Source organism: Triticum aestivum, chromosome 3A (genome assembly GCF_018294505.1).
Source record: "Triticum aestivum cultivar Chinese Spring chromosome 3A, IWGSC CS RefSeq v2.1, whole genome shotgun sequence".
NCBI lineage: Eukaryota > Viridiplantae > Streptophyta > Magnoliopsida > Poales > Poaceae > Triticum > Triticum aestivum.
The window spans coordinates 103825123-103832961 of NC_057800.1; the positions used below are offsets into that span (position 1 = coordinate 103825123).

At 41.5% G+C, this 7839-nt stretch overlaps 1 pseudogene; it reads right to left on the bottom strand.

The window, feature by feature from the left end:
* Positions 1–2163: 2163 nt before the first annotated feature.
* On the bottom strand, positions 2164–2698 carry LOC123056832 (uncharacterized; annotated as a pseudogene).
* Between the last annotated feature and the right edge of the window lie 5141 nt (positions 2699–7839).

Genomic DNA, 7839 nt, shown 5'->3' on the forward strand with positions numbered 1-7839 from the left:
CAACTCCCACATGGGCATGGGGTTTTTGGGTTTCAAGACACAAATCACAGAACTGGATGGGCATATAGAAGGTACACTATGAATCTACGACATCAACCTGCTGGAGTTACTTGTCCTTAGTGATGAGCAGCTGCTTCCTCCTTGGGCTTGGTCATCTGGACAGCCAAAAAAACATGCAAGTGTAAGAAGATGGATTGATGGTAAAAAAGAGTGAAGAATTGTGATTCAGTGAATAGAAAAGCATATGTACATTATAATACTGCAGACAAGAAAATAATAATCCTAATATGAAGATAAGTGTTTTTCTTATTGATGGTTGTAAGATGGACTGATCGTAAAAAGAGAGAAGAATTTTGATTCAGTGAACAGAAAACAAGACGTTATTATTCATCTGTGATACTCGATAGTTAACAAGTATCGATATTTGACAAGTATGGTTTCATGTATACTCCTACAAGTTAGGCAGAGCAATTTACAAGATAAATCAAAAGCGTGTCCAATCAATATCCAAAATGCTACCAAGCAGACCATAGAAACAGAGTCCCAAAAATTTAATTATTTGCTGCGGCGACAGCCACGCAGCAAGCCAGCAGCGGCAGGCTGGGGCAAGGGTCGGGGAGGAGGCAAGTGTTCTCAGGTTATTAACAGGGAAACTGGGTGATTAACATCTCAGCAAAAAGAAAAAGAAAACAACTTAAAATATGGAGTGTGGCAGCAACATCTACTTTTTACTGGAGTCCCAGTTCAAGATGGCCAAAGGCCACTTGGCACCATGGAACCTGCACAATTTCCATCATATATATGAATGAGTTAGGAAGTAAAGTAGATTTGAACTACCCAGCCTCATGCATATATATAAAGTGTGCTGCACTGCTGCTACAGAAAGTTTCATAGGCTTCCAAGTGAAGGGATACACGTTGTTCAACTGCCGTGTTTATTTTTTGTTGTTGCGGAAAGCAATAGCTTAATCAGTTCACTTCTCTAATAGTATGAACAGCCTATCACTCAAACAATCCTTGAGTGCTAATATATTATTGTATTGGTAAAAGAAACATGTCACCACGAAGAGCTTTAACAGTTAGCACCATTTTTTATTAGAGAAGTTCAGAGAGAGATTTGAGAAATCTATATTAGAGAAAACTTGAAGACAACATACAGAATTACGAGCTTAATAGTTACTGCTATGACCATATCGCGCAAGCTACAACATATAAATTAATTAGCATTAGTATGATGTATATGGACAGAATTTCTACCTTGCCGTCCGCAAGAAACATGACGGGAGGTCGAGGAGATTTCGAGCGGCTCTGTGTCAGCTGCCATCACCACGACGAACTCAGATGTCCCGCTATTAAGAGAACTTGGTCGTTGTGGAAAGCAAGAAACAAAGATTAAAATCACAGGAGGTGAAATTAACAGGAAGGACCAATGGGCACTGCTAGGGATTGGTCACCTTCACGGGGAACTGAACATCCAACTAGTTTTAGTCAAAGTCTTAAGCATATACATACATACAAATTGAACCAAAAATCATATGCATGTCTGTACAATTAATTGCAAGGCTATCCAACTTGCAGTTGGAGAGAGTACAAACTAGTTTACTGGTAGTACAGCACAGCAGCCTACAGACAAGAGTTGACCACAAACAAAGAATGAATCCATCATATTATGCTAGTAGTAGGTACAGCTTGGCTTCAGTCATAGAAAGGGAACATGAGTTTGCTTGCTTGAACCAAAAGGTTCACCATAGGAATTGGGCATCCAACGTGTTTTAGCCAAAGTCGTAAGCATGAACAAACAAACATACGTATAAAATGAACCAAATTCCATATGTCCATGCAATTAACTACATGTGCTATCCAACTTGCTATTGGACATAGTAGAACCTGATTTACTAGCAGCCTGACACAAAATTCTAACTCTGGGCTTGGTGCATGAATCCTAGTAGAGAGACAAGAAAGAGTTGACCACAACAAATAATTCATTCATGGGATTATTGCAGTAGCAAGTACTGCTTGGCTGCAGTTTTAGAAAGGGGACTTGAGTTTGGTCAAACAAAAAGAAAAAGTGATGCATACTTGTTCATAGATAGAAACTGAACATCCAACGGCAACGGCGGTGCCGAGGCGGGTTGACAGGCGGCAGCTTGGGTGATCTCATCTGCTAGACCATGTCGCTGATGAGCTGCACGTGGCTGCTCCGGTGCCTCTCCACGAACATCCTCGACACGCCCGCCACCGTCTTCTTCCATGTCTGAGCGCGCAGACACGTGCAACCAACCAACACATCATTAGCCGAGGCGATCGAAATTGAGGTACAGAAATGGAGTGACAGAGAGATGGCCAGCGTATTAGCTTACCTGCTCCAGCGCGACGAGGAAGTGCGCGACGCCGGCCTTGTCGAGCCGCTCGCCCCGCTTCGCACGCGCGTGGCCGCCATTGCCCTTCCACGCGGAGGAGGAGGAGGCTGTGGTGGTGGTCGGCAGCAGCAGCCCGGCCCTCTAGTTCGTGGACCCGCCGATGCTGCGCCGCCGCTTGGGCACCGCCAGCTCCAGATCTGCCCCGGACGCGCTGGAGTCTCTGGCGGAGAGCCCCGACGCGATGCGGCGGGACGAGCGCTTGCGGCGCAGCGCGAGGCTGCGGCAGGGCGGGGTTGACCGCTGCTTGGAGCGTGGGTAGGTGGGATCCCACTTGGTCATGCTGGTGCGGTCGTGGTCGGCACCTGTGTGTATGCATCACTAGCCGGCCTCGTGGGAGTGAGCGCTTTTCTCTCCGCCGGCTCGAGCTCAATCGATCGTGTGGTCGCTGTGTTGTGTGTGACCACCAGTTTTACTTGTCCCGTGAGACCGGCGGGCGAAACGGAAGGGAATCTCCATCATCATATGAGTTGGGTGGCGGCGCCGAGGCGGGTGGGTGGGAGGGGAGGAAAGAATGAACCGGGTAGACGGTCTGGTTTGGGAAATTGGCAACTGCGCACGGGAGGCGTCGAGGGAGGAGGAGCAGTCGGAGCAGGAGGGCATGGGGGAGGCCATGGACGACGGCGAGCTCCGATGGAGGGAGGTGGCGGCGGCGATCTCTTCCTCGATCTGGAGGGAGCTGGAGGAAGGAAGGAGACGAGCTCTCTCTCTCTCGATCTGGGATGGATTGGGAAAAAAGAGGTGGGGGTGGATGCAAAATGACCACGACAACAGAGCTAGGGTTGGTGTGGAAGGGTTGATGACTGTCGTTGGATCCCCGAGCATCCGACGGTGTATAATCCATGATCCGCGTGATATGTCTATAGACCAACCAGAACACAGCAAACAATTCGAAGACCTTATGACCATCTAAATTGGTCGAAATCAAAGATAAGTTTTTTTAGAAAAAACCACTTTTCACTTTTTAGTTCTCAAAATGAGTTTTTTTTGTAAAAGACCTACCAAATATTTGTTCAAATTATCTCATATTGTGTACAAGGGTGCATCTTGGAATTCCAAACAATGTTTCCTAAGGGAGTTTTCATTTTCTTTGCACAGAAAATTCATTTTCCATTTTCTGAGTGCCCGAAATGAGTTTTTTTTGTGAAGGACCTACCATACATTTGTTGCAAAATTGGACCAAATCAATTTTCTAAAATATATGCCATATTTAATGAACAATTGACAAAATGGTTGGGTGTCAAAAGTTTTGATCCACCTCTGGTGAAAAAGACAAATTCCTGCCGATTTAATAAAAATCGGGTCAAATTTGAACTGCAGGTGCCTCATAATTTTCTCTTTATTTTTTCCAAAAATCATTTCTAGGTACATAAGTATCTATTTAATCAGAGAAATATCAAAAGTTTTCCAAGATTCAACCACTAGCTAGGAATGGTCAAGCCTGCCATTTTGGTCGCATTTTGAAACGGGAATAAAAAAATTCAAATAAAAAAAATAAAAAATTGGAAAACCTTCGCATTGTGTCATTGTATGTGACCAAATTTCCAGGAAAAATAATAAAGTTGTAATATGACAATTAATTTAAAAAAGTGTTCTCAGAAATGAGCTATCATGCTTGAAGATTCATGGCTTTCAAGCCAAATGATCAATCTTATGGCCACATTCATGGCATAGTTTGTTCAAATGATCTCATATTGTGCACAAGGGTGCATCTTGGAATTCCAAACAATGTTTTCTAAGGGAGTCTTCATTTTCTTTGCACGGAAAATTCATTTTCCATTTTTCGAGTGCCCGAAATGAGTTCTTTTGAAGGACCTACCATATATTTGTCACAAAATTGGACCAAATCAATTTTCTAAAATACTATGCCATATTTAATGCACAATTGACAAAATGGTTAGCTGTCAAAAGTTTTGATCCACCTCTGGTGAAAAAGACAAATTTCCGCCGATTTAATAGGAACCGGGTGAAATTTGAACTGCAGCTGCCTCATAGTTTGCTCTTTATTTTTTCCAAAAATCATTTCTAGGTACATAAATATCTATTTAATTATAGAAACATCAAAAGTTTTCCAAGATTCAACCACTAGTTAGGAACGGTCAAGCCCGCCGTTTTGATCGCATTTTGAAACGAGCATAAAAAATGAAAAAGAATCAAAAAATTGTAAAACCTTCGTATTGTGTCATTATATGTGACCAAGTTTCCAGGAAAAAATAATAAAGTTGTAATACGATAATTAATCTAAAAAAGTGTTCTCAGAAATGAGCTATCATGCATGAAGATTCATGGCTTTCAAGCCAAATGATCAATCTTGTGGCCACATTCATGGCATAGTTTGTTCAAATGATCTCATATTGTGCACAAGGGTGCATCTTGGAATTCCAAACAATGTTTCCTAAGGAAATTTTCATTTTCTTTGCACGGAAAAAAATTCATTTTCCATTTTCCGAGTGTCCAAAATGAGTTTTTTTGTGAAGGACCTACCATATATTTGCTGCAAAATTGGACCAAATCAATTTTCTAAAAATAGTAGGCCATATTGAATGCATAATTGACAAAATGGTTGGGTGTCAAAAGTTTCGATCCACCTTTGGTGAAAAAGACAAATTTCTGCCGATTTATTAGGAACCGGGTCAAATTCGAACTGAGCTGCCTCATAGTTTGCTCATTAATTTTTCCAAAAATCATTTTTAGGTACATAAGTATCTATTTAATCATAGAAACATCAAAAGTTTTCCAAGATTCAACCACTAGCTAGGAACGGCCAAGCCCGCCGTTTTGACCGCATTTTGAAACGGGCATAAAAATTCAAAAAATCAAAAAATTGGAAAACCTTCGCATTGTGTCATTATATGTGACCAAGTTACGAGGAAAAATAATAAACTTGTAATACGACAATTATTTTCAAAAGTGTTCTAAAAATGAGTTATCATGCGTGAAGATTCATGGCTTTCAAGCCAAATGATCAATCTTATGGCCACATTCATGACATGGTTTGTTCAAATGATCTCATATTGTGCACAAGGGTGCATATTGGAATTCCAAACAATGTTTTCTAAGTAAGTTTTCATTTTCTTTGCACGGAAAATTCATTTTCCATTTTCCGAGTGCCCGAAATGAGTTTTTTTTGTGAAGGACCTACCATATATTTGCTGCAAAATTGGACCAACTCAATTTTCTAAAATACTGGGCCGTATTTAATGCACAATTGACAAAATGGTTGGGTGTCAAAAGTTTTTATCCACCTCTCGTGAAAAAGACAAATTTTCGCCCATTCAGAAGGAAACGTGTCAAATTTGAACTGCAGCTGCCTTATAGTTTGCTCTTTATTTTTTCCAAAAATCGTTTCTAGTTACATAAGTATCTATTTAATCATAAATACATGGTTTGGTGGTGATACGTTGTGGTTTGGATGGTGGCCCTGGGCCCCAACTCCAAAGCGTGTGGACTCGCATGCCCGTCGCGTGGTCACCGCCTGACCGTGGCATTGCCATGCGTTCTGGGTAGCCTAGGCATGTCTAGTAGGTTGGGCACTCCTCAGGTAGATGCTAGGAAGAAAATAACAACAGAAGAATCTCACGAGGAGACCAAACTATGCTCAAACATTAATTAGCAGCCAAGTGTTTGATAAGCGGTACGGGAAATTCACAAGGCTAATGGGCCTGAGTTTCGGCTGAGGATGATCATATACTAGGGAGACTGTCTTGGCAAATTTTCAGCTCAAATGGAGGAGTTTGGATGGCACTTGCTTTGCAAAGTACCACATCGGGCAGAAATATGGATGTTGAATCTGGGCTCAAATGGATAAGTGGATTGAGCTGAAATTTTGTGGAGTATGGTAATTTGGGCATATTAAGGCACTGTAAAAGTTTTATACCATTTGGGTAATCCTAGCTTGTACTTCCTTCACAAAGCTTCTCTCTGGATGGAAACTTTATAAATTTGCTGAGGAAGATTTAATAGGAAAATGGATCTGAATATTGGAATGTGGCAATGATTTTTATATGTAAGATGGCACAAAAAGTTTGAGGACAATAGGAGGTGTCTAGATAGCACTTCCTTTGCAATGTGCCAATTTGGACAGAAAATAGAAATTGAAGCTGGGCTTACATATATGATTGGATTATGCTGAAATTCGGTGTAGGGGGTTTCTATAGTCAGGGTAATGTCCTAGAAAATTTTCAGCAATTATAAAGCAATATAAAATGTAGTTGCTTCACAAACTAAAAATATTACCAGGAACAAAGATTCGATGGTGAGCTCACATGTATTGTTAGATAGAGCTAAACTTTTGTGTAGAGTTATGACTTTGGCATATAGAATATGTGGCAAAAATTAAACTCATAATGATATTCCTATCTTGTACTTCCTTCACAATGCTTCTAGGTGGACAAAAACTTTGAAAATTTGCTGAGGAAGATTTACTGGGAAAATGGACCTGAATTTTATCATGCGGCAATGATTTCGATAGGAAAGAGTGCCCAAAATTTTTGAGGGCAATCAAGAATATGTAAATAGCACTTCCTTCACAAAGTGTTTTTCTGAACAAAATAGGTAAATGAATATTGTTGAATTATTTTTGAACTAGGCAAGGAAGGTTTTGTTCATATTTGACAAAGATATGACCCAAAGAATTTATGAGATTTTTTTGGGAATTTTGGGAATGACAGAAATATAGGTTGCTTCACAACCTACGGCAAAAACTGACACATGGACATGACACATAGGCAAAACTGATGAGGTGGCGCCTAGTCATAGCAACCCACCACAATTTACAAGGTTATGACCATCTATATTTGTCATGATCAGCTAGAAATAAGGCAGCGGACCAGTGCTATATGCTTTATGACCATTTCGTGTAAGGAAATTACGACCTTTTTGACCAAAATGGTCGTTATAGTTTAGGGTTTGGAGCCCCCCGAACAGCTTTTGACCAATTGGTCTCAAATGGTCATAGATCTATGACCAATTCTTCCAGGGTCACTGACGGAAGGTCACTAGTTGACATATTTCTTGTAGTGTGGGCAGCCTCACACCGCAGCCGAACAAGTGAACCCTCGTACTCCTCTCCGCGTGGGCATCCACTGCCGCGCCTTCCTCGACTCCATGTCGTCCCCTTCCTAGGCCTCGCCGTCGTCCACCTCCTTGGTGTTCTCGGTGCGGCGTGGTCAACGTGGTCAACGACATTCCATCAGAAGAGTACTGTGCGTGGAGAGGCTGACAGCTGGGTCCACGGCCATAGCCCAGTTTTTTTGTGATTTGCCAAGTAAGTCACTTTGTCAGGCCTGTTGGGCTGCAAATCTTTCAAGACGAGGAGAGCTTTCATTCGGCTGGCCGAGAAAATGGCCCATCAATATTGAGAAATGGGTTGTACATTTTTAAAACACATCAAACCGGCAATTAGTTTCAAATATCTTTTTTTC